Below are 25,692 nucleotides of genomic sequence, written 5' to 3'. Positions count from 1 at the left end.
ATGGCTCGATCGAAATTACAATTATGCGATTTAAAAAATTAAACTGGAAAAGATGAATTTTTTAACATAAATTGCATCTCTAGGAAAAATCGCCTCTTAAAGTTATAAGCTATACAATTTAATAATCAAATTACGCCATTTTTACAATAAAATTATGGAAAATTTTTACATGGAAAAATCGCTTGTGGTTAGAAGATTGTTATCCATATAAAAGATGATTAATGTTGCTCTCTAATTTTGAATAATAATTAAAAAACAGATTTGCAATTTTCTTTTTTAGCGGTTTAAAAATCAGCAAATTAGTAACAATCATAATCATCAATTTTACAGATACTTAAGATCGATTTTCTATCTAACCGTGTCATTTTAATTGTTTAAAAAAATTATAAATTGTTTATTTATTGATAACTTAATGGGTAATTAGTTATCAAAGTGTCAAATTCTTGCTTTTCTGTTTCAATACGTCGAGATTGTAATCGTATGCTCGAAATAACAATATCATTGTTTATTGTAAAATAAGTAACAATGTTAACTTGTAGATTAGATTTGACTAACAAATATCGATTTGAGAGTTATATCAACATGAAATTCAGAATCAGCGCATCAAATTTAACTAAGAAATACTTTTGTTCGTTTAAAAAACTTTATAATTAACGATTTTCTGTTGTAAACAATAAATTTTCCCACGGTCGTGACGTCACGCTCCTTATATGGTAATGTTTTCGCAGAGTTGCCCTAACACATTTGCATATACGTGTGAAAAGCGCCTACGCTCAATTACCGATTTTCTCTAATTGTCTTGTGTGTGACGGGTTGCCGTTTTACAGAGGAAAATAGGAGACAAATCAGACAGGACCGTTACATTACATTTAATCATTAAAAAAAATTTGTTGACACTTACTTATGGAAACTTCGAGTACTATCTCCAGGTACTGCTTCTTTTTTACAGGCAACACAAGAAATCGTCATATTTAATTGAACTGAGATTTTTAAAGCATTTTTAACATTCTTCAAGTTGCTTTTAATAAACTAACTAATAACTTTTAATAAACTAACTAATAACTACATAAAAACAATATTTACATTACGGTATATGGTTAAAGACGTTCAAAAGGAACTGATTCTCTGACAACCATTACATACAAAAGTCACGCATGCGCAGCATCGTTAGAGAGAGATAGAACTGCCAAATCGTTTCTCCATCTCTTTTCATTCGGCCAGTTTCGGCGGACACTTCCACTTACAGGCATACCTACTCTATCTGTATTATCTCTATGGGATAATGCCGGCTGTGAATCTTGATCATAGTTATATAAACAATATTGATACGCTACAACTTCATAAAAATAGATTTTTTTTTTGCGACATCGGATTCTCATCATTGCGGGTAAGGGTTGGGCTATTGTAATAACTTTATCTTTCTATCTGCGCTTTTGGTTTGCGCGCGCAACTCACGCGAATTTAAATAGAAATTAAACGCGGTTCAGGTAATTTGGGAAAAGGAAAAGACAAAAATTACTTTGAAAGAAGACTTAACTAACCGTAAGCCTCTATATGTATTTTATGTGATGCTATAGAAAATAACAGGGTCAACTAGACGTTTCGGTAGCGAAGTCGAGTCTGAACTCACGATGCGGCGTCTATGCTCCGCTTAATGCTGCTCGCTGCCATTCGCGCGTGCGGAGGAGGGAAAAAAGACCTTGGCCTTACTGGATTTATACATACTCAATGTATAAAGTGTAATTTTCAAACTGATTTATCCAAAGAAAAATGGGAGAAAGTTATTAAAAAAATATGTGTTTAAAGTGCTATAAAAAAATTTTCAGCAGTTTCAAAAATATTTCGAATTGACAGAAAATTTATTAATGTGTTAATAATATGCGGCTTCTTTCAAAGTCAAAAAATAATCATTAGAAGCTGAGAAATTTCAATTTACATAAAAAAAAAGTCTGTGTGCGAAGGTTACGCTATCGATTCGATCTTCTATGTTTTTTTATATTTATAAATCGCTTTGAATATTCTAAATATTCAACCAGTTCGTTGTTCACAAGAATCTTATTGAAAATCAAAGTACAAGTTTTTTTCACTCTATCTAGTAATCATCACAACAAGTGTTCAAAATGATCGCCGCCTTCTTCGACGCACAATCTCGCTCGGTTAACAACGCTTTGTGTTACTCTGCTAATTACTTCTCGTTTCTGTCTATAATATGCAAATGCCTCTTCCAGTTTCGTCCTACAATCTTGTTGATCTGTGACTTTGGCGCGGTACACCCTTTCTTTTATACCCCACAAGAAAAAATCTACAGGTATAAGATCAGGAGAACGAGCTGGCCAAGGTATCGGGCCTCCTCGACCTATCCACTGATTCGGAAAGACGGCATTTAAATGCACTCTCACATTTCCTGTAACAAAATCAGTAATGTAATTGACTTAATTTTTGAAGAATGATTTGGTTATGAAAATTCATCTAATCAGGTGAAAAATAATAATAAAAATAAAAAATAAAGGAGAAAAGCATTGTTGCATTGTATTAATAAATGTACTTACTTTCGAAATGTGCTGGTGTTGACCATCGTGTTGATATATGATGATTCTCTGCATCAGTGGCAGATCGTCAATGTTACCATTGGCGGGATAAATCAAACGTGGCAACTGATTTTGTAAGAAATCTAAATACAGTTCTTCATAAAGTCGAGGTAGCAGATAAACCGGTCCAATCTGGAAATTAAACAATTTTTTTATTTTTTAGAATTTAAAAAATGTCAAATTACTCGTTTTATAAATGACAAAATTAAAAAAAATGTAATTTTCATACAAAATTTTCAGTTACATTTGTTTTTAAATAAGAGATCATACAATAACAATAATTAATATTATACAATATATTATTATTTAAACTATAATAAAATTGATAAAAAAATTTTAGCAGATCTTACACAATTAAACAGTTTGTGTACTTACTAATTGATTATCAAGAAGTCCAGCCCAAACGTTGATTGTCCATCGCTTTTGAAATGATTTTTCCCATATGAGATGAGGATTTTCATCAGCCTAGCAATGATAGTTATGTGTATTATACATTCCATCTCTGGTGAAAGAGCTTTCATCTGTCCACAGAATCCTACGTAAAAAGTTCGGATCAGCTTCCGATCTGTTAATAAAATTGTCGCAAAAAGCCAATCTTCCAGCAGGATCGTTTTGATGCAAATATTGTACTCTTCGGTAGTGATATGGATGTAATTCTTTTTCTCTCAAAACTCGATGAACAGTTGACTTGGGAATTCCTAATTGCCGTTCAGCATCTCGGACACTGGAAGTTCCGTCCATTTAAAAAAACTCAATGATTTCTTCGGTATTTACAACTGTTCTTGCTGTATGTGGCCGCTCACCCCCGTAAACTAGCATTACTTGTCCATAATTTAACAAGCGATCGACCATATCCACTACCACGTTCCGATCAGGATGACCTTGTCCTTGATATTGAGCTCGATAAGCTTCTGCAGCACAAGGTTCTTGCAAATCATTTTGAAAATACAACCGCAGCATATTGAAGTAGTCTCGAAATCCGTATACATATCTTGCCATGATTATTCGTTGAAAAACACTTTTTTGACACAATAAACTAGCGCTTCGTAGCCAAAATTTTCTCTCTTGATCGAACAAAAGCTGACGATCAACTGCATTTAGACGTTTGTTAGTAAAAGAAAATCAGCTCGGTAAACTACGTAGGCGTATCCAAAAAATTCACTTGCCAGTTAAACTAGCCAATCGTCGAAAAGGTAATAAAATCAAATTCTCTGAGAAACAGACCGCCCTCAACTTACAAGTATAGATAAGTAGGGAAAAAATAATTAGTGTCTTGCCGAGAGGAATATTCCGAAGCTAGAGGACTTTATACTAGGTGCAATTTGTATATCGACTATAGGGGATGGATAAATGACTTTATTACCCTACGGAGCCATTGGCTAGGAGTAAAATTTCAATAGCATCTAGAGAATGGCTTAATAGCGTTATGGCTTAATGAATCGCTAATTATAAGAAGCCTGGAGTATTATTGAGGTAACATAAAATAAAAAAAATTAGGTGGAGCTTTTATTTAACAGTTCAGGTCAGCTTTTATTTTACATTGATCAATATCTCGTTTAACTAAAGATATGGTCTCAGAACAAAACTATTAATTTATTACCATAATGGAAAAATTTTTATTTTTACTACCTGTCTCAATAGCGTTTTCTAAAGGAGCTAGGGACTGTAAAAAATCTTATCCTTACCGTTACTTCACAGTTTATAGTAGACTCAATTGAAAATATTAGTACACATTCATCAGAATAATAAAAAAATATTTCAATAACTTTGAAAAATTTTTGAAACTGCTGAAAATTTTTTTATAGCGCATATTTTTTTAATAACTTTCTCCCATTTTTCTTTGGATAAATCAGTTTGAAAATTACACTTTATACATTGAGTATGTATAAATCCAGTAAGGCCAAATTGGTATACTATAAAAAACTTTATAATTATGAAAGTTTCAATTGTTAAAATACCCATCACACGTTTATTTAAAAACACAGCTCATTGCCGCGAATTATAGGCATGGACAAATTATTCGAATACACGTGGCTTTTTTCCAAACTGAAAAATATTAATTAGAAGCCGAGATGTGTCAATTTTAGCATAAAATGTCAAATGAAAAATGAACCATGCATCAGTAGGCCCGGGTTCGATTCCCAGTCCATGATGATTGATACAAGCACCACTGAAAAAAGTTTTATGTGCTTTGTTCTCAAACACATTGCAAGCCTCCGTCGTTGACTAGCACTGATGGAGCATAAATAGAGCGACGTTAAACAAAATAAAAAAAAAAAAAAGATTATTAAATGTTTTTTAATAAGAATCAGTGATATACATTTTTTAATTTCTATTGATCGTGACTTGAGTATCCTGAAATACAACGAAATATATTTCAAAAGTAGTGAAGAAATGGCTATGTTTCGAAAACTCCTCCCTAACAATTTTTTTTTTGCCAAAGAGGTCGAGCGTAAGCGATTCACAAGCTCTCATTGGCTAAACTTTAACATTAATTTGTGATTAATCTATGCACAATAGAGTAGTGACATATAAGACTTTTTTATTTAATTTTTTTTGCTTAACAAGGTGGTATTCTTCGTGTGGGGAGGTTTTGGGACACCCTGTATTGTTGAAGTCAAAATATTCAAGTTCAAAAAATATTATTTCATAATTTCTAATGCCTAGCTTCTAGTTAGAAAGGGAAAAATTCATTAGTTATAATGTGAATAGGATGCAGACGCGATCTTATGGCCCTCTTCTCTCATCGGCATCTCAGCGTTCACGTGTTCGGAGGCTGCATCCACTTCATATGCAAGTGCGAAGGTACGAGGGGCAGAAGAGCGTAATGAAAAAACGAATGCACGCTTACATAAATTTAGACTATATAGATTCTATTGCCGTTTGGAGACTATCAAGAAAAATTTCCCTGCGACACTCGACTCGGTTCCCACAGCTCATGGGAAACGGTTTCAACTCTGCCGTTGGTCTTAGTATTAGGAAAAATTATTCTTTTGAAATTTTTAAAATTTTGATCATGTATGGCCCGCCGTCATAAATTTTATTTAAATTTAGAAAATGAATTTAGATTTTAATATGATAATTAAGTTTATTTAATAATTATTTTCCAAAGTTGTGATCTTTTCACTGGAAATTAAATATTAAAGTAATTTTAAGTATTGCGAAAGCTTAGTTAGTCAGGTATAAGCGAACTACTTTTTACGTCCGAGGTTTGATCTCCGTTACGCACGAAATTTTTCTCCCAATGTAACTGTTCAATTTAATTAAATTAATATTCAGTGCCGGTTACGTACTTTTACCCAGACATGAGCAAAGTTAATTAAACATTAAAATTTATTATTTTTGATTGAAATTATTGTACAAAACGGACGGGGACGCGTTTCGAAGCTCCTTCCAAGAACTTTGAGATGGTATAAAAATGAAAAATAGGAGAAAACTTCTCTAAATTTTACAAACGATAGTTCATGATTAAAATTTCCAAAATTTTTTATCCATCTTTAACCTCTTGTCGATTTTCGAAAAATAATCACAGGACAATTTGAAAAAGAACATACTGTAGCTCTTTCCAAGCCCTATCTAAATCACTCGTTTAGAAGTTCTGTTCCTCAATTCTAACAGGCATTTTTCATTTTTGAAAAATTTAGCATTTTTCCCGATAATTAAAACTTTTTTTCAACTTTTTATATCTTCGTTCAAACAAGTTGTTACGTCTTAGGACGTCTCTTAATTTTTATTTTAAAGTTTCGAAACTCAAGTTCTTAAATAAACAGAAATTCTGTACACGTCAGCAAGAAATCATTGTATTCTTCTCAACTCTCGCCACAAATAGATATGCTGCACCTAATGTCTTACTCTGCAAATTGTGATGTAGTAAGCAAGACCTACTTAAAACTGCAAGTATAAAAAAATTAACGAAATTCGAGAGCTATAAGAATGTCGCAAGCGCTGTGACAAGTAGTTCGTAAGAGTTCAACTCAACGACTGCATTTGAGACCTCCGTACTACACCCATATGTAAATTTGGTATATATATTTATATACATGTTTGGTAACTAAAGCTGTAAACATATTTAAACATTTTGTTATATCCTCAATAAACATTACTTGGTAAGAAAAACATTAAACTAGTCTATTTCTGTATTTTTCAAACTTAGCTACGAGACATCTCAACAATAAAATCCTAGGTATTGTAACACTCATTCATTTATCTCTCTGCTTCCTTTTTGTCCGTATTTCTACAGCATAGCTATAATACAGGGTGTCCCATTTTAAAGGAACCACCCCGAAATTTTCGACGGTTGGCGTTGTACAAAAAAATTGTTCAGACAACAGTTGTTTGGGACAATAGGGGCAATCTTTCTGTGAAATCCGATTTGACCTTGAGATTCATTTTCAAGGTCATTTAAAGGTCAAAGTCATTTTTTGAATAGGAACACATATTTTTGATCCCGGATTCGGAAAGAGCGGAAAATTCTACGTTCAGATAACGTATTATGTGTGAGGTGCGGTTACCCCCCCCCCTCGCCTAAGGTAATGTAGGGGTCAAATTTATGATTTTCTTCATCTATGCACAGGGAAGAGTAAGGTTAATTGTAATAACCCAATAACTCGATAACCCAAATAACCCAATAATCCAATAACCCGATAACCCCAATAATTCAATAACCCCAATATCCCAAAAAAATTGTAGGGTCAAACAACAGTGACCTTGAGCTTAAACTTCAGGTTGATTTTTAAAGTCGACTTCATGTATTCAAAGCCTTCATGAGAAGTGTCATTTTCCATTTTGTGGGATAACATGTTATTTCCATTCTTTTTTCTGGTGTGAATCCGGACAAGCCTACAAAGTTTCAACTAGATTGTTTAATAACACTTTTTTAGTATTGTTTATGACAATAGTGATTCGCGAACAGTCCTTCTCAGGAAAGTTCAAGTATAATTTTCTTAGTCGACTTAAAAGGAGGGAATATGCCGGATTATTCGAGAAACGAAATTGTTGATATTCTGTTGTCTCTCGGGGCATGTCGAGGCCGATATCGTGCTGCGGCAAGGTATTACCCGCAGCACCCGGCTGGGTAATCAATACCTTGCCTTCATTGGCTGGGTAATCGATACCTCACCTTCATTGGCTGGGTAATCAATACCTTGCCTTCACTGACTGGGTAATCAATACTTTGTTAACCTCACCCTTGCCCCGGTGGGATGGGGGGGTGAACCGCTCCCCCAACATAATACTTTATCTAAACGAAGAATTTCCCGCTCTTTTCGTATCCGGGATAAAAAATGGGGGTCCTTATTCAAAATATCTCTTGGTTATTGGGTTATTGGGGTTATATTGGGGTTATCGAGTTATTGGGTATTGGAGTTATTGGGTTATTACAATTAACCTTACTCTTCCCTGTGCATAGATGAAGAAAATCATAAATTTGACCCCTACATGACCTTAGGCGAGGGGGAGGGGGTTAACTGCACCCCACACATAATACGTTATCTGAACGTAGAATTTTCCGCTCTTTTCGAATCCGGGATAAAAAATATGGGTTCCTATTCAAAAAATGACTTTGACCTTCAAATGACCTTGAAAATGAATCTCAAGGTCAAATCGGATTTCACAGAAAGGTTTCCCCCTTGTCCCAAATAACTGTTGTCTAAACAATTTTTTTGTACAACGCTAACCGTCGAAAATTTCGGGCTGGTTCCTTTAAAATGGGACACCCTGTATATCTGCGAAACATAAGTGAGCCTTACCATGTTGGTACATTTTAAATGTTAGGTTTTAATAGGTAGTGTAACGGGGTGATTAATCCGTTGTGTTTCGTTATTTCGCTCGTTGCGCAATCGTACCGGAATGTGCGCGGCGAAATCGAAATATTCGCGTTTATTAATCGGAGAGCAGGAGGGGACGGGAGTCAGTCAACCAACGTACTACTAGCTAATAATGACAACAGTAAAATTATCGTTTCGATCATACGTGAGTTAGTTTATTTTCCTATACTCTACAAAATGCTTGGCCCGCGTGTTTATGTTTACGCAGCGCGCGCGACAATAACATGCATCGCCGGATCATCTGCAGTTCTTTATTCGCGAAGTTAGTTTACATACATGCTACCGATTTTTACAGAGTCGGCGGTACGAAGGAATAGCAATTAATTAAGCGCAGTCATACGTTACAAATCGCGGTACTAAACTGGCCAGCTTACCTTAGTATCGGTCGCACTGTCAAGGGGGGAAAACAAGTTCATATAGCCGCATTCAGTATATCAGTTTTTGAAGGAGGGAATTCGCGCCCTCGGTATCGCCTACGATGGCCAAACTCCTCACCCACTCACACACATTCGTAATGGTAGCAACAAAAGTATAAGTCTCGGTAACTGTCAGCTGGATCACTTCAGCACTCTCGGAAAACTTGGAAAACTCGTAATGATGTTATACGCAACTGGATGCTCGGATTGCTAATCCTCGACTGGTTCTTTCATATTCGCGCGCGTTCCGTCCCGTCTCGTACCGATTTCCCTTTTTCTATATATTTTCCCCAACGGGTAGGTGCTGCCTCCGCAGGTAGCCGCGTGATTGAGACGGTAGCGCAAACAAGACGTTTACCATCATAATAGCTAATGCCCAAGACGTAACAAAATAATGGAAAAAATACTTAAGAGAAAAAATGTTAATTTTTTTATGTAAAATACACTGAAGTTTTTTCAGATTTGACAAAAAACATAACGTAATGCCTTTACATACATGTAATTATTAATGTACTTACAGCAAAAATATCAAACACTGTCAATTCAATAATTCTTGTTATACTATCTAGTCATGATGATGAAATCATGAAATTTGTCTACTTATGAGCGTCATAAGCTTATTGCACTTCATGAATTTCAAATGAGCAGTCGTGTAATTGCAAAAGAGTTGAAAGTTGATAGACGTACAGTAGATTATAATATCAAAAAATTTGCTACAACAGGCAGCGTAGAAAACAGAAGTCGAAAGCCAACAAGAAAAACTATTGTGAAAGAAGACAGCTATATTTATCAGATAAGTTTGCGAAACCTTAACATGACAACCTTTGAAATTACTATAAGTGTAAGCACAGTTAAAAGGCGTTTAAGAGAAAAAGGACTATTTGGTCGAGTCGCCGTCAAAAAGCCTCTACTACGATTGGTAAATAAGAAGAAACGTTTGCAATGGGCAAGAGTACACAAAAACTGGAAAATTGATTGTTTTTAACGTGAAGCGCGGTGATGGTTCAGATATTGTATGTGGTTATTTTGTTGGATAAAAAATAGGCGATCTCGTTAAAATTGATGGTATCCTGTAAAAAGAGAGTTACAAAAAACTTTTACAAACACATGCAGTAGCATCAGTATTGCAATTGGTTGGACCATAAATTGAATTCCTACCGGATATTGGTCCAAAGCACACCTCAAAATAGTGTAAAAATTATTTGCTAAATTTAAAAATCAGAAAAGCTGAAAGTTATGTAATAGCCACCACAAACGCCCGATTTAAACACTATCGAATTATTGTGGAAAGAACTCGATCGAGCTGTGAGAAAGTGTCACCCAAGTTCTTCAACTAATTTATGGGAAATATTGTAAACCGAGTAGAAAAATATTAAAGAGACAACACTGGTCAAATCAGTTGCAAGAATGCGAAGGATACGTAAAGTTGTAATTAAGAACAAAGGAGGATAAATCGATGAAAAATGTTAATTATTATTATTTTTGTGGAAATTATAGTTAAATAGATTTGTTAATTGTCACATGTAAATTGTTTTGATATTGATGCAGTACTAAACATATATGTATTGCAACGATTAGCGTAAATCGTTCGACTCGCGCGAGGTTAATGAGCAGCTGATCGAGAAAAGCCGCGATCGGTTCGCGAGAGAGAGAGGGCGCGTAGGGGTAATGACCGGGAGGGGAGCGTTCAACAGGTAGTATGACTGTGTCACTCAGTCCGCCTGTGTCGAACTAACCTTCGTTTCCCGAGCCGTTCGAAGTTTTCGTGCGTTTTCTTTTGGTGGTGCGAGAGCGTAGCGAACTTTGGTGTGGTGCGTTGGGTGCAACAGCAGCAGCAGTAGCTATAGCAACAGCAGCAGCAACAGCAACAACAGCAGTAGCAGCGACAGCAGCAACAACAACAGCAGCAACAGTAATCGCGGCGGTGCGGCGAGCAGCGAAACGGCGTTTCAGCAGTGTTGTTCGGATACGGTTGGCCCCCGTATCCTCATCGTTATCGCGATAGGTGCACCTTCCCCTTTTTATTGTTGTTAATAGCGTGCGATCCCGCGCAGCGTGCGCGAGGAAATCAATTGTTGCGTGCGAGCGGTTAGTTCGCGGTGATCGCGGTTTTCTCTCTCTCTCTCTCAATCTGCGTATATTGTCATTCGCGCAAGCGTGCGCAAGACTCTTGGCAAAACCCCCGTGTAATTAAATTGCATTAATAAAGTGAACGTTAGCCTTTATTAAATCAAGTAGACGTTATTTAGTCTTTCCTTTGTCCGGAGGTCGCGTCTATATTTGTTTACATTCGATTCGAATTCGCCGGTAGCGTATCACGGATCACGCGGATACCGGTAGCCGGGAATCTTCAACTTAGTTTCCAGCAGCGGCCGCGCGAGCGCTACTAGTAAGGGCGACAGCGCCGCCAAGCGGTGAGTTGGGGGAACCCAGCTCGGAATAGTGAAGAGACTCTGCGCAGGCGCACTCCGAGACAAGGTAGGTTGATGTGCTTCGAGCACATAGATAACTAGGCGTCGTCTAGTCTTAATAAAGGTACATTCAAGAGATTATAGACTAAACGGCAGCCTGTTACATGGCGCCCAACTAAAATTAGGACTCACACACGAGGGAATTTGCACAAAAAGAGAGAGCGACGCGCGGGAGAGAGAGACGTTTGCGCGCGTGCGCAATAAGGTGCGAGCGGGTAAAATAACGCGTGGCTCGTTCGGTACGTGCTCTGCGGTAGGGGAAAGACGCCTCTCCGACCCAATAACACCTGCTTTTGTGAGCCGAGAGCACACTAACCCCAGGGGTCGAAGAGACGTCCGGAGTCGCTCTAACGCGAATATAAGAGGTGACAAAGCGTATTTTGGTTTACTTTTTGCTTTTTAAGTGTTTAGATACACGTTAAAGTATTTAAGTGGGGGTTAGTCACCGAGCGACAGTACCTGCAGAGCGCGCAATTGGGGTGTGTGTAGGGTTAGATTTACTAACCCGGTGGAGCTAGCAAACAGTTAGCCTCCACCTATAGGCAGGTAGTTGCGAAGTGGAAGTTCGTACTTCCTTAGAGTACGCGGCACCTGCACACACCCACAAGCCACGTGTATTGTTGCCTTGCAATTAAAGGCGTATTTGGGTAGTTGGCGATAAAAATCGCAACACCCCGCTCGCGCCTTGGGCGATAGGAGGCGGTAGTGGTCGACTAGGGAAGATAACCTCAACCGTCACCTACGCCCCAGCATAAGCGACATGGAGGATACCGCCGACGCGATAACCCGGTGGGCTTCGGAACTGCCTTCGACACAGCTGGATAGATACCTGACGCAACTGGAGTTGCGTACAGATGGTCCCAAGCTGATGCAGGCAGTTCGATTAGCGTATTGGTTGCTAGGCAAATATATCGACCTAGACTTCCAAGGAGCGGCGTTGGATAGGGAGGCGACACAACGCAGGCGAAGGAGCCGAGAGAGGTGGCTGGAGTCCAGGCGACAAGAATTAGAAGCAGCTGATGCGGAGGATCTTGTCGCCCACCCACTCATGCTGCTATACAGGGATGAGGTGGTAGAGGCGAACCTGACGCGGACTCTCGCGGTCTACGACAATCTAGAGGAGGACAGTCAGAGCGAGACGGGGGAACGAGAGCCCGCAGAGGAAGGGGTGAGCGGCGAGGTCAAGGGGCCCTCGGAGGGGGTCAGTAGTGAGCACAAGGGCTCCACCGGATCGCCAGATAGGCGAAGAGCTCGTCGTTTCGAGAACGCGGAGCTACAACCTCAAGAAGAAGAGGAAGAGCGGTGCGTGACCGAACGACTAAAGGAAGAGATCGAGCGCAACCGGGTCGGGATAAACCGTATATTAGAGATGCTGGAAAGACATGACCAGGTATGCGCGCGGTGGAGTGACCAGGTGACCGCCCTGCAGGTGGAGGTCCAGCAGTTAAGGAACAGGGACCCCACCAATCGACGAACGGTCATACCAGAGCGGCCCAGGAGAACCGTGGACTTCCAATCCACGTATACGTGTCACTACGACCCGAGGGTACCAGGAAGTACTCCGGAACCCCAGCGACCGACCCCTGGTGAACCTCGAGAGGCTCCCCAAAGGCAGGTGCCTTCACGGACGGAACAGCCACCAAGGAGAGGACCAAGAGACGCCGACATAGGTGAAGAGCAGGCGATCCCGGAAGGATCCGCCTGGTACGACGCCAATGCGGCGTCGGGGTACTATGCGACTCGGGACGCGGGTAGGATAGTCCGAGGATGGAAGCTGCGATACTCTGGCACGGCTTCAGAGTGCGTGGACACCTTCCTGTCAAGGCTGGAGGATCTACGCGCGGGCTCCGGGCTAACGGACGGCGAAATCTTGTGCTCGGTATCAGAGCACCTCGAAGGTGTTGCGAGGACCTGGTACGAGCTTAACAAGTTTAAGTGGAGGAGTTACGCCGACTTCGTGGCTGGCGCTCGACGTTGGTTTGGGTCAAGTGAGTTGCAGCAACAAAGATTGCTGCAAGAGGCCCAAGCCCGGTACCAGGAGAAAGGAGAGTTGGTACGGGAGTACGCCTGCCACCTCCTCTTCATGCTGGCCCAGCTACGCCCGCCGTTACCGGAGCAACGGCAATTGGATTTGTTGTACGTAAATCTCCTACCCGCCATCCGTATGCAGCTGCGGAGGAACGCGTTCTCCAACGTGGACGAATTCCACGCCCGGGCGACTGAGATCGAGACCGCTTTGCGGGACGACGAGCGCCCGAGGACCAGGCTGGAGCCTACGTCCACGTTATACCCCGAGCACATGGGGGTGTCAGCAAAAGCACCACCGCCCGGGCAGGATCCCGAACGGCGGCCATGTCCAACAAGCCTCGGGGTAGGGAACAGCTGCAACCCGAGTCACCGGTTAAAGCACAGGCCAGGAAACCCGAGGACCGGCCCACAATCGCTGCAACGCAGGCGACAGACCGCATTGAAGACCTGTCGTCGCAGATTGCGACCCTGCGACGCGAGATGGACCGGTACTTCAAAGAGAGGAAGGCTAACTCTCCCAAGCGGCCGAGGGGTCGGCCGCAAGAAAAGGGGAGGAATAAAACCCCCCCTGGGTCTCCTGGCCAGCGACGAGAGGGTCAGCGGAGAAAAATAGATTTCTCCCAACCGATTAAGTGCTCGTCTTGCTGCAAGCTGGGCTTTACCAGGAGGTACTGCCCGGATTGCAACAAGGGAAACGGGCAGGGAAACGGAGGACGGAGGTCCCCTCCGCGTCCCCAATAAAGGTGACCTCTCGTCGCGGGTCGCTGGAACGCGGCAGGGGCCCGGCAGCGACCCCAGGGTTCAGGGAGGTCTCGACAGGGGTATCGGACCCCACGAGATCTGGCAGTGCGGTGGCGTTGGAAGCGACAGCGACCGAGCAGATGCCTGATCTGGGTAACCAGCATTTTATATCCTCGAAGGATATGGAGGCCGGATTCAGGTGGTGGAGCAGGGGTTTGAATGGGTCGGAGAGGAGACCGTCAGACCCAAAAGCTCCAGGAGACCACCTGACACTCCAAAGGATACGCCGGCGACCCAGACATCTGCGGGTGAGAGCACGTCGATGCGAGTAGCGGCTGCCCAGGGCAAGAAGAGCCGTGAAAGCCTCCCGTCCACAGATGAGGGAAGGACGGAGAAAGCTCCCCGTAGGTATAGACCCGAGGATGAGACCAGATGGTGGCTTCAGGTGGGGATAGGTGCCTACAAGTTGAGGGCACTCTACGACACCGGGGCCTCATCGACGGTAATGGGTCAACTCGGGCTTAGATTGGCATCGGACATGGGGCTAGGCCTGGACGTCACGCGTGCGGGAGAAGCGAAGCTCGCCGACGGTCGCCCATGTCCCATCTTGGGTCATGTGATTTTCCCCTTCACGGTAGGGGAAATCACCAAAGATGTAAGGGTCGCTATATCGCCACTGCTGTCTGATGACTGCTATATCGGCGCGAATGTCGTAAGGGAATTCAGCGCCAACCTGAACCCTGACACGGACCAGCTGTACTTGGCGAAAGCCAAAGTGGCGGTACCGTTGGAAGTGGCAAGCGTCACTGGTACGTCGTGCCTCGCACCCGTAGGCCTGGTAGAAGCCACGGAAGCACAGCGACAAGAAGTGGCTAGCCTCGTCGACGGATTAATTCCAGACGGAGGCGAGTGTTTAGGCTGTGCTGTGGGGGTCGTGCATGAGATAGACATCGGAGACGCTCGACCCTGTAAACAGAAATACTACCCGGTCTCCGACAGGGTGCGAGACGAAATGCACGCGCTGGTCAAGGCCATGCTGGACAATGACGTCATTGAACCAGCAACCAGCGGGTGGTCAAGTCCAGTGGTGATGGTTAAGAAGGCAGATGGCAAATATCGGTTCTGCGTAAATTACCAGAAGGTAAATGCAGTAACCAAGCCGGACGCCTATCCGTTACCCTTCATGAGCGACATCCTGCGAAGGATCAGGGATGCTAAGTTCATCTCGACACTGGACTTGAGTAGCGCGTACCACAAGATTCCTCTTAAAAAGGAGTCGCGCCCCATTACGGCGTTCACAGTCCCCGGCCTGGGGCATTTTCAGTTCAAGAGAATGCCCTTCGGATTGTCCTACGCCGGCGCGACCTTCCAGAGGTTGATGGACAGAGTGATTGGCCCGGATTTAGATCCTTTTGCTTTTGCTTACCTCGACGACGTGATTATTATCTCGCCGTCCTTTGAGGAGCATAAGCGACACCTGGGATTGGTTTTACAACGAATCCTGGGTGCGGGCCTCACTGTGAATAAGACCAAAAGCCACTTCTGTAAGTCGGAAGTCAAGTACCTGGGGGTCCTAGTGAACCGTGAAGGGGTAAGGCCAGATCCAGAGGAGATCAAGCCCATCATGGAGTACCCAGTACCACGGACGATCAGACAGGTGAAGCGATTCATGGGGATGATGTCGTGGTATCGTCGCTTTATACCCGACTTCGCGACCATCGCTGAGCCGATAAACCGCCTGACGAAGAAGAGCAGCCCGTTTGCTTGGCAGCAGGAACAGGAGCAGGCTTTCGAACGGTTGCGAGACGCAATGGTCTCGGCACCAATCTTGCAGTCGCCAGATCCCAGCGCGCAGTTCGTGTTACAAACGGACGCGAGCGATAGTGGGATAGGCGCGGTGTTGACGCAAGAAATCGATGGACAGGAGCGCCTAATTGAGTACGCCAGTCGCTCCCTAAACAGTGCAGAAAGGAACTATACATTCTCCGAACGAGAGTGCCTGGCAGTAGTATGGGCTATCGGGAAGTTCCGGCCTTATGTTGAGGGGCACCACTTCAAAGTAATCACCGATCATAGTTGCCTTAGGTGGCTCCACAGTATGAGGAATCCTACAGGAAGGCTAGCGCGTTGGGCGTTAGCATTACAAGGGCATGATTTCGATATAGAGTATCGAAAGGGAGACCTCAACGTGGTGCCAGACGCTTTATCTATGGCCTATGAGGAGGGGGTGGTAGAAGTGGGTGCTATGACGCATCAGCCGGAAACTGCCGATGCCTGGTACCTTCAAAAGTATAGAGAAGTATGCCAGGATCCACATTCTCAACCTACCTGGAAGGTGGTTGGAGGGAGATTGTATCACTACAATCCGACTGAGGAGAGCGAAGGGTCCATCGACAACGAGGAAGCCTGGAAGCTAGTGGTTCCTGCCGAGAAGAGGCATCAGGTACTCGAGAAGGTGCACGATGCGCCAGCAACGGGACACCAGGGGAGAGAACGAACGTTCTCCCGGGCTAGGCACCTGTATTTCTGGCCAAAGATGTACGAGCAGGTCAGAGAGTACATGAGGAGTTGCCCGGTATGTCAGCAGTGCAAGGCGGAACAAAGGCCGCCTTGCGGGCTGATAGGTCGTCGAGAGGTCTCGCGACCCTGGCAGGTGGTGGCCAGTGGCCCTTTACTGTACTGGCCCTTTCCCAAAGAGCTCGAGAGGGTTCGAGTATATTCTGGTCTTCTTAGACCTGTTCACTCGGTGGGTGGAGTGTGTACCCGTACGTAAGGCCAATGGAAGGACCATCGTACGGGAATTGCACGAGAGGGTGGTAACCAGGTTTGGCGCGCCCGAGATATTTCTTTCGGACAACGGGACCGAATTTAAAAATCAGGAGGTAGATGCCTACTTGTCGAGGAACGGCATCCGGCGCGCCCTTACTCCAGTTTACCACCCACAGGCAAACCCCACAGAGCGAGTGAACAAAACCCTCAAGGTCATGCTCATATCGTACGTGGAGCGGGACCATAAGAGCTGGGATGAGCACCTGCCAGAGTTCAACTTCGCGTTGAACTCGGCAACTCACAGCGCGACAGGTTATAGCCCGGCTATGCTGGTCTTCGGTAGACAGCCCACTCCCCCCTCGACCTTTCGGAGAGCCCAGGATCAGTTGGCTCGGGAAGCTTCCGTGGGCCAAGAACTGACCGAATGGGGTGAGCACATGCGCCAGTTACCCAATTTATGGGAACGCGCTGGCTCTAAGTCCAGGGAGGAGGCGGACCGTCAGGCGGTCTACTACAACCGGAGGAGACGCCAGGCCGATTTTAGGGTTGGGGACTGGGTGTGGAAGCGGAACCGCATTTTGTCTTCCGCTGCTCAGGGCGTTTCGGCGAAGTTGGCGCCGAAGTATGCTGGTCCTTATGTAATTCAGGAGGTATGTGGGACTAATACCTACCGCCTCGGTAACCAGCAGGAAGAGTTGCCCGAGCTGATCCACGCCAAGGATCTCAAGCCCTATTTCGGCCCATTCTCGGATCAGGACGACGAGGAGCCAGGAAGAGGGGACTCAACACCGTTGGAGGAAGAGGAGGGCGTGGGCGACCCGCCAGCGAAGGTTGAGGAATCCAGCGAGGATCCGATATGCGAACGCGTCGCGAATGCAGCCCCCGCGAACGAGTGTGAGGAATCCGTGGCGGCTCCAAAGATACTGACCGAGACGCCGGCTAAGCGAGGCCGTGGTAGGCCGCGCAAGAACCCTGCGTGCGAATCTTAGGAACCAGGTGGAGATGACCTGGATGGCAATGCGGCAAGGGGAAGAGGCAGGCCCCGTAGAACCACTCAGCACGTGCGTAAGGTGGTCCTGCCAGCTACCCCCGCAAATGGGCCATATTCGCGAGGAAAGCGCAGGGGACCGGGACGTCCTCGTAAACAATAGCGTCGAGCGTGACGCAGCGACGGTTAGGTTAAGGGCTAAACCTGAGACATCCCTTAACTCCTTTCTTCTTCTTTTTCAGATGGAGAGGAAGCTGGAAGTGAGTGAGGAGGCCTTCGAGACGGCCACCCAGATGTTGCTCGACCTAAGGCTGGGTCCGGACGCCGATCGGCTGATCGGCGATGTCAGAAGGTTTGTCCGGGCCCAGGTCGAGGTGGCCGCCAGAGAGGGCCGCTCGCGCCAGCGGGTGGACGACTTCCTCCGGGAAGGGATGAGGGCCCAGGCCAGGAGGCCTGAGACCCGGAAAGCGTCCACCTAGACCGACGGTCCATCCGAAGAGGGCTGTCGGTCTAAGTCCACGACGGACCAGGGGGTGCAGACCCCAGAGTCGAGCAAGCCGGCGATGGCCTGGAAATTCCTGGAGGCACGTGAGGTTGGGCCTCCAGGAATTAGAAAACGCGTGGGAGTTCGTCGGGGAACTTCAGCGCCGGGGCACGCACACCTGGGGGAGATCCTCGACTTCCGCGGCGCCCAAGAGATGCTGGGGGAGTGGGCTCCTGTGGTCCGGCGGCAGGGAGCATATGGAGAGGCCCTGCTGCGCGTAGACCGGGGACCGGAGTCCCTAGCGGCCGCGGGCCCGCCGGCGGTTGTACCACCGACGGCACCAACGGATAGGGCCGCGGTCAGGACTCCGGCCAGGCCCCCGACGTAGACTCAAGCCAAGAGAGTCTCGGGGGCCCCCGGCGCCGGGCAGGAGTTCACGGTCCGCGTGGACGGGTCGGTTTCCGACCCTACCGTGGTGGTGCGCACCCAAGGAGGGCGCACATCCGCCACGGTGGGCGGCGTTACATTCATCGCCGCCCCAGCAGCCCCAGTCCAGCCGCCCCATCCACCAGCAGGGAGCCAGAGCCATGGGGCAGAGCCTGGCCCCAGTGGGCGGCCGAAGAAGGGCTGCTATATCTGCGGCCATCCCGGGATCACCACGACGTCGAAGTGCCCCAACAAGTCGGAGCACTGGCGCTATCCCAGGCATAAGGCGCCAGGGGGCTCCGGCAGGTGATGTAGGGGAGTGGTGGCCCGGGATGGGCGAATAAAGCATTATGTAAATGAGGATGGATTGTGTTAGTTTCTCCCCTTTCCCAATCCTGTCCTTAGGGTCGGTGAAGTAGTTCGGTCCGGTAGTCCGAAGCTAGGAGGGGGCTGCAACGATTAGCGTAAATCGTTCGACTCGCGCGAGGTTAATGAGCGGCTGATCGAGAAAAGCCGCGATCGGTTCGCGAGAGAGAGAGGGCGCGTAGGGGCAATGACCGGGAGGGGAGCGTTCAACAGGTAGTATGACTGTGTCACTCAGTCCGCCTGTGTCGAACTAACCTTCGTTTCCCGAGCCGTTCGAAGTTTTCGTGCGTTTTCTTTTGGTGGTGCGAGAGCGTAGCGAACTTTGGTGTGGTGCGTTGGGTGCAACAGCAGCAGCAGTAGCTATAGCAGAAGCAACAGCAACAGCAACAACAGCAGTAGTAGCGACAGCAGCAACAACAACAGCAGCAACAGTAATCGCGGCGGTGCGGTGAGCAGCGAAGCGGCGTTTCAGCAGTGTTATTCGGATACGGTTGGCCCCCGTATCCTCATCGTTATCGCGGTAGGTGCACCTTCCCCTTTTTATTGTTGTTAATAGCGTGCGATCCCGCGCAGCGTGCGCGAGGAAATCAATTGTTGCGTGCGAGCGGTTAGTTCGCGGTGATCGCGGTTTTCTCTCTCTCTCTCTCAATCTGCGTATATTGTCATTCGCGCAAGCGTGCGCAAGACTCTCGGCAAAATCCCCGTGTAATTAAATTGCATTAATAAAGTGAACGTTAGCCTTTATTAAATCAAGTAGTCGTTATTTAGTCTTTCCTTTGTCCGGAGGTCGCGTCTATATTTGTTTACATTCGATTCGAATTCGCCGGTAGCGTATCACGGATCACGCGGATACCGGTAGACGGGAATCTTCAACTTAGTTTCCAGCAGCGGCCGCGCGAGCGCTACTAGTAAGGGCGACAGCGCCGCCAAGCGGTGAGTTGAGGGAACCCAGCTCGGAATAGTGAAGAGACTCTGCGCAGGCGCACTCCGAGACAAGGTAGGTTGATGTGCTTCGAGCACATAGATAACTAGGCGTCGTCTAGTCTTAATAAAGGTACATTCAAGAGATTATAGACTAAACGGCAGCCTGTTACAGTATCAATTCTGACACTGTTGAGTATGCGGAGTCGAAAATTCATTTAACCGGACCTGCTCGTTCCTATAAGATAATTCCAACCAAAGATATAAATCTTTAATCTTTGATTAATTTAGTTCATATGTGGGTAAAAGTATGTGATTGGTATTGTAGTCGTAGAGACAAGCATGACTAAATGTAATAATGTATCATTAACATAATTAATACAAAAATGTGTATTCTATAAAATTGTATAGAACATGCCACGTTCCTCCTTCACTGTAATATCTCTGCTTACTCTCCTTCTCGTACTAAAGTTTTCTCTGTTCGGCAGTCTATTGAGGGAGAACGAGAAAAACGAGACACAGCGAAATATACTTTCAAGTTTCATCATAATTTGATATTTTATTTGTATTATATTTTGATTTTCTCATTTATTCTTGCAGATAGATAATTTCCGCTTACAGATACACAAGTACGCTCGTGATATTATACTCTTATCGCTCGACCTATAATAATTCTATTAGAAAAACTGTTTTAGTTAGAGCACTACGTCGTATCTGAGTAGTCGTATTTCCTAATATATAAGATCTATATTATACTGTATCTCGAGAACTTTAAATTTCTTAAGCTTACCGGTCTCGTGTTCTCAGAAGCTACAATCGAGCTATTCCCACTACGGTTTTGTAATAGGGTAATGAACTCATAAAGCAAAACAAATAATAGGGTTATACCTGGCTTTCGAAAAATAACATTTTCTCTTTTATTCCTAAAGTTATGTCTTTTTGACGTACAGATACTTAGGTATTCTTTCAACGTCACTCTTTGGTAGCTCGATCTATAATAATTCAGTTAGAAGAAGCAACGGCCGGACCGTGACACTCCGTTACGAAACAAATTCATTAAATAAATTTAATACGCAATTGAAGTAAAAAATTTCAGAGATACAAAAGGGGTTTTTAAGAAAAATCTTGAAAAAAATAAATTAAGAAAATGATATGAAAAATATAAAGGAAAATAAGCTCACTAACTCGATTAAAACGGATGATAGCAAAAATCATGCTACAAGTCTCAATGACTAAATTTTGAATGATACGGAAAAGGAGGTTATTGTTAAGAATACAAATAAGAATATTTTAGTTGTTAACTGGATCAACGATAAGATTCCAGGTATTGTAACACTTAACAATTATTAATCTCATATACAAACAATGGTTAAGGAAAATCCCTCATGTAATTAAAACAACACTCTTGAAATTTCAACGTTTCGCCATAAATTCATGGCCTCTTCAGGAAAACTTTATTAAAAAAATTATGAACAATTAAAAACTTTTTTTTAAACAAATCGACATGATCATAACACTACAGTACACATCCAACAATAATAATAAAATCATTCGTACTCACAACTATAGAAAACCTAAGTCATAGTAATGTTAATTAATAAAATATTTTTACTATTCAGAAACAAACCGAAAAGTCAGAGATATAAAATGAACTGTGAATTTCAAAGTGGTACAACTGTCTATATACTAGAAATGTCAATATAGTAAGCAATTAAACAACCAATCAGAGTCAAGCACGAAACGGAGATGCCCGAACAATTCGAATCACACAAATAAAATTCAATGACAAGAGCGCATCTCTTTTACAACATTTACAATCCGACAGTATTGTTTATTGAGAAACTTCACATCTTCTTTTCTGTTAATCGTGTTATCACTAATATTAATATTAATCATCTCAGATGTAATTCTTTTTTTGTAATTTGATTCTCTATCCAAAATAACTGTGTTTTCCCAATCAAATTCATGGTTAGGAAAATTCTCTATGTGAGAAGATACTGGTAACTTATTTTTTCCTATTGAATCTTTGTGTTCTTTAATTCTCTTTTTTAAACTACGTTTTGTTTCCCCCACATAATTCGCAGGGCATGATTTACAATTGAATTTGTAAACGACTCCAGTTTCATCCCACTTTGACAATTTGTCCTTGCCTAGTTTAATTATATTATTGAGTTTTTTGCTTAAAATAGGAACACATGTGATTTTAAATTTCTTAAAGATAGAATTACAATTATAATAAAAATTCTCACATAACGGCAGTGGTAGTATAGTGTCTTGATTATATTGTTTATTATTGTGAACTGATTCAATAATACCTTTGATTTGTTTGTATCTATGTTGTCTTAGTCTACGATTGATATTTGAGTTTATGAATTTAATCGGATAATTATTTTGTAATAATGTTTTTTTTATTTGTTCAATATTAACATCATGAAAGGTCGGATCTGATAAACGTACTGCTCTATCAACTAAATTAGAAATAATATTTTTCTTCTGTTGAATAGTGTGATTAGAATTGTAATTCAATAGTCTGCCTGCCGAAAGTGGTTTCTGATACCAATTAGTATAAATAGAATTGTGATTTCGGTAGATAGTTACATCAAGAAAATTTATACTGTTGTTTTGTTCTATTTCATAAGTGAATTTCAAATGTCTGTTATAGCTGTTAAAAATGTCTAATACTGATTGTACATGTTCTTTTTTTATACACAAAATTGTATCGTCAACATAACGGTAATAAAAAATTGGAACACAGTCAAAATCCTTTTTAAGTTGATCCAAACAATAAATTTCTAAGTCATCCATGACTAAATCTGCAAATAATGGCGATATTGGGGATCCCATTGGAGAACCAAACATCTGTTTATATATTTTATTATTAAAACAAAAATAAGTATTATCAAATATGAATTTGGTAATATCAATTATATTGTATTGAATGGAATTTTTGAGTGTGATTTTATTCTATTGTAACGTTTATCTAAACTTTTGATAACCAAATCACAGGGAATGTTCGTAAAAAGAGAACTTACATCGAGCGAAAGTAAATTATAATCATCCGGAATATATATTTTTTTAATCTTATCTATCAATGAAAAACTATTTTTAATATATGATTTGGGTGGTTCAATACATTTTCTCAGATTTTTATCTAATACTTTTGAAAGAAAATAAGTAGGGCTATTTATTAGTGAAATAACTGGTCTAAGTGGGCAACCACTTTTATGTATTTTAGGTAATCCATACGCTCTCGCTAAAAATGTATTAGTTTGTGTGAGATTGATTCTATTATATCTCTGATCCAAGAATTCTTCCTCATTTAATTGTGATAATATCTGATAAACCTTTGATTAAAGATTTTTTAACGGATTTTTTTCAACTATTTTATATGTATCTTTATCAGCCAACAATAATTCCATATTTTTCATGTAATCATCCTTATTCAAACATACCGAAACATTACCCTTATCTGATCGTGTGAAAAATAAATTCTTATTATTTTTTAAAAATTCTTGAGTTTTTTTGTAATCTTTAGTAATTTTTTTCTCGTATGTACTAATATGATTTGTTTGTCTACAAGCGAATTCAATGTTTTTAATTAAAATGTTTCTCATTTCTCAACTGTTTCTCATGTTTCTCATGTTTCTCATTTCTTCACTTAACAGTTATCTCTTTGCTTCCTCTTTTGTCCGTATTTCTACACCATAGCTAAATAAATATACTTTTTAAAACATAAGTAAGCCTTATCCATTAGATTGATATTGGTATGCGTTGTTTATTATTAATTTAATAACCAACTTGTTTATTATTAATTTAATAACATAACTGTAGTATGATGAAATCTATAATATTTTGAGCATTGTCTTACTTGGGGATAGTAGATTTCTACTAAGTGAATAAATTTAAATAATTTAGTGTCATCAAGTATAATATTTGTTCTCATGGTACCATACACTACAGTATGGCTCTATCGGCTGGTTCTTTAGAGATAGGATCATAAATTGTGATTCATCACAAGACTATTGCGTCACTATCCGTGCAAAGGCTAGTTCTGTAGGAATATATAAGAGGCGCGTATTTTGAAAACAAAAATAAATAATTATGAAAAGCATGACAAACAATTGCCGGAGACGTTGGGTTACTTGTCCTACTACTTATAGTGAACGTCAAGTGTGAGTAAAAATAGGAGGAGAAAAGAGAAGAAGTAGAATGATATTGTTTTAGTTGATACAATGACATTATACATTTATAAATGGTCTTTAATGTGTAATACAAATAAAGTAAATAGTTAATTGCCAATAGCATTAAATTACTCATCTCTAAAAAACAGCTTCTCTTCCTTGACAAGAATTTAACTATAAATGTATTTGGCACTAAAAATAAAATTTGTGCTGCAGTTTGTAGATAAAATTTATTTTGCAGATTACAGTGACAGTAATTTATGATAATTTATATAATTTAAGTAATTTATTCAAAGATAAGCACATTGAGTAAGAAGTCAAATTAGCTCGGAGCTATAACAAGTTGATGAGAATCCGATGACACTACAAAAAAATTTATTTTTATATGAAGTTTTATCGTATCTATATTGTTTATATAACTATGATCAAGATTCACAGCCGGTATTCCCAACCCACATTACTCCAGCCTGCAGGATACCATGAAACGAAAAAAAAAAAATACCACCAGAAAGGACATTAATTGCACCCTCTAAAACTACAATTATTTGTAAATGAACCCCTCTAAATTATTAAAAAAAAAAAGCAGATGGCATTTTTAAACCGTCGATTAATTTGTAAATAATGAGTTTTTTAAATAATCTAAAAAGTATAAAAATTCAACCCTGGCTTGTCTAATTTGCACCCTTCTTAGTTTTGGAATATAATTAAATCTGAGCTAATAAAATTACATCTAATATTTTTGCTTATCAAAGCGATTGGCAGACGTTCAATACGCAGGCGCGGCTGACATTTTTGAATTCCAAAAGTAAGGCTCGCTCTACAACAACAAATGTTGAAATGACCGACCCTGGGCCAGATCTCGAACTTGAAGAAGAAAAAAAAATAATATAGAAAAAAATATTCATTTTGTTGGGAAATTTATTATGGTTTGGCCTATTTCTATTTCTCGAAAAATACCTGGACCATTTTTATTTCGATTAATGCGTGTTATGCCATTTTGAGATTCTATTATAAATATATTGTGTGGGTGCAAATTACAAAATTCATTGATTAATCATTGGTGGGCTTATATAGATAAGCCATTGTCAATGATTTAGTTTTGATTTTTCCCATTATTTGTCCATTTAACAGCTGCAAGCTTTAACAAGCCGTGGCGCCGAATCGGGACTCGCGCATACAGACAGAAAACGTTACTATTGAATTAATTAAAAAATGACTAGCTAGTAAAATTGAACCTTAGCCGATAGAATTTGCACCCCTGTTATATTTCGACGAGAAGGCTTTTCCCGGCAGATTTTCCGCCGTAAGGCGTTGACAGTTCGTGGGCATGATTTTGTCTTTTTGCGGCAGCGATGGCAACGTAACTATTGCAATTATTAAAAAAATGAATAGCTAGTAAAATTGAACCTTAGCCGATAGAAATTGCACCCTTGTTATATTTCCACGAGAAAGCTTTTCGATGTCCGCGATGGTAGCATCGTACCTTTG

The 25,692-nt window shown here is 42.0% G+C and overlaps 1 protein-coding gene across 1 annotated transcript in view; it reads right to left on the bottom strand.

Moving 5' to 3' along the window:
* LOC131673788 (uncharacterized) overlaps window positions 1-25,692 on the bottom strand; it is a 131,757-nt gene that overhangs the window by 80,770 nt on the left and 25,295 nt on the right. The window lies entirely within an intron of this gene.

This window comes from Phymastichus coffea, unplaced genomic scaffold (genome assembly GCF_024137745.1).
Source record: "Phymastichus coffea isolate CEN01 unplaced genomic scaffold, Cenicafe_Pcof_1.1 PCOF00196, whole genome shotgun sequence".
In the NCBI taxonomy this organism is placed as follows: Eukaryota; Metazoa; Arthropoda; class Insecta; order Hymenoptera; family Eulophidae; genus Phymastichus; species Phymastichus coffea.
This window is presented reverse-complemented; position numbering and strand designations above follow the sequence as displayed.